This window comes from Pimephales promelas, chromosome 12 (assembly GCF_988280905.1).
Source record: "Pimephales promelas chromosome 12, fPimPro1.hap1.1, whole genome shotgun sequence".
NCBI classification, from domain to species: Eukaryota; Metazoa; Chordata; class Actinopteri; order Cypriniformes; family Leuciscidae; genus Pimephales; species Pimephales promelas.
Genome location: NC_142780.1, coordinates 23879934 through 23882905, shown reverse-complemented (window position 1 = coordinate 23882905; position 2972 = coordinate 23879934).

Genomic DNA, 2972 nt, shown 5'->3' with positions numbered 1-2972 from the left:
TGACCATTAAACTTCTGTTCATCCATATCAAGCCCATGCCCACTTTTAGACCGTTTAAGACCCTCTGGTCTGATCTGATCCCAGGATGGAAGTGTCAAATTATACAATATTTGTCAAATTCACGTACCGTTTTTCTAATCAAACACACCCCCAGGGATATTTCCTCCGCTTCACATGATCCAGAGACATCAGTCTGGTGGCACCGGAAAACAGTTCTGGCTGTTAATAGACAGTGTGTGTGTGTGTGTGTGTGTGTGTGTGGTCATGCCTGTATATTTGTGTATCCTTGAATGCTCAAGGCAGTGCGAACCATTTGTGTTTCAAGGAAAACACGACGCAAGGTCTTTTCTCCCTAACACCCTTTAGTTATCAAACTCTCATGTTGCATTTTTGGAAACAACTTGCGGCTCTCATCAGTGAGAAGTGAAGTAGGCCTATAGTTCATTGTTCAAGCTTTGCCTTTTTAAAGAGCAATAAAGGCATTTTCTGTTTCTATTTTAACATGCCTAAGTCTAAAAAAAAAACGAGGTTAAACGCAGCAGCGACGGGTCCCCGTGGCTTTTCAGTTTGAACACCCATCATTACCATCAACTGGAAGAAAAAAAAACTTTTTGAGTTTCAAACACTTTTCAAACTTGATTCTACCTCACATTCATAATAAAATAAAATAAAATAAAAAACAAGTTGGAAACTCTAGACAGTAGTGGATGTGTTGAATGAAGGTAATTATTAAAGAGCAATGAACTCATGTAGACTGCCCCTGTCAGGCTATGCACCACACTTGTAATTATAAGGCATGATATGTACTTGATAGATGTTCATTAGCATGTATCATCGTGACAGCAGAGGCGTATATGTCCTGTAATTTTGATACGTTGTTCTTTTGCAATGTTACACGTCTTTCTAAACATTTTCTTTTTGTGGTTGCGTTTAAGTGAAACAACGAGTTTCATTCAAAACAATTAAACTCATTGTCCAAAGATTATAAACTCTGTGTTAATGCTGCCACCACTTGGAGACTTGATACAGGTGAGTGATAAGACAAAAATGCAAAGCTGAAGCCAGTAGCATAAACCTTTAGCCACCATATTAAGGTGGTGTCTTAAAGGCCCACTGAAGTGTCTTCACAGTTAGTGTATGGGACACAAACCATCACAAATGCTACACATTTTTCATTGACTGAAGTACTGTCCCACATTAGGCTAATCATATGTCCCACTTTTTGAAACCACATTTCCGAAAGTGGAACCCTAGGAAATTTGATATTTTTCATCCAAAGTAAAAATATTTTTTAATGGTCAAACATTTCATAAGCAGATTAGGCCAATAGTTGCAGCATTGTTTTGTTTAAAATACATTTATAGGCCTACTTCTTAATATCCAGTTGGTCCAAACTCTGTCAATGACCTTTAGATGGTCTTCTCACAAGATGCTTCCTGTTTGATGATTGCTCGACCCTCATATATGACTGGACATTTGAGAGATCATGTTATTTTGATCACATAATACCACAGCGTTGGGTAACCCATAGTTTTACTGGCATTCATGTATTTATGGGGGACGTACAAACACTAGACCTTAGTTGTCCCACATTAGGCAGTGTCTTACTTTTCGGCAATTCAAGTCAGTTCAATTCACATTTGATACACATTCAATTCAATTCTTTTTTTAAATTAAATTAAATTTATTTTCAATTCAATTCACATTTGAATTCAATTTCCCATTCAATTCAGAATTAATTCACACTTACAATCTCACACACCTATTCGATTCAAACATTTGATTCAATATAATATTTAAATTAGATTCACATTGAAATTCAATTAAACTTCGATTCAATTTATATACGATTCACAATCGATTCACATTCAGTTCAGTTTTGATTCAAGTCACATTCGATTCACATTCAATTCACAATTGATTCAATTAAAATTTGATGCAATTCACATTTGATTCAATTCACATTCAATTCAATTCACATTTAATTAAGATTCAATTAACATTTGATTAAATTCACATTTCATTCACATTCAATTCACATTAAATTCAATTCACATTCATTTCACATTCAATTCACATTTCAATTCAATTATTAAATTAAATTAAATTCAAAAGTATTACTTATTGGATATAATTTACTGATGCCATCTTAGATTTTTCCCTATTTAAATGCACAAAATGGTAAAGGTCTGATCTAAACGGTCTTAATGCCTGTCTGTCACCATAATACCAGTTTCCTCCTTATCTCCTCCATATCACTCTAAAATCTAGCATTCTGTGAATAATTCAAATGGGTCAAATACATTTCCTGGCCTGTGCCGATTTGCACATATGGTCCTCTGAGTGCACGCAGTGGCGGTTAAAAAAGTTATAACCAATCTTGAAGAAAATATTTTGATGACTAACTTTTAAGACTAGTCACAGCAGTTTGTGCAACTGGCCACAGGTCTGACCTCTTGAGAGAGACTGTTTGTCGTCAGCAGAGGTCACTAGCAGCTACTAATACAAAGGAGGGAAAGGAGGTTTGCTGTGAAATATTTCACACCATTGTCCACCAAATCAAAGTCAGTGTGACCAGTATAAATGTTTTTTTCTCTCTTTTTTTATATTCATGATTAAAATGCATATGAGTAATGAAGTTTTAAGATTTCATTAATTAACATTACTTTTCCAGTTGTAGAAATCACATCAAAAGCTATATATCCAGCTATATACCCAGGTTTCAAGAATAAAAGTTGAGGGGGTGAATTAAAATATTAATTATATATTTTTTCCATACTATGGAAGTCATTGGGGCCCATCAAATGTTTGGTTACCCATATTCTTCAAAATATTTTATTTTGTGTTCAGCAAAGGAAGAAAAATTCATACAGGTTTGGAACAACGTGATGAATTTTAATTTTTTGGTGAACTATCCCTTTAACTTCTGTCTTTTGTAGGCTACTTGGAGACCATGGTGAATTTCTGTTAGA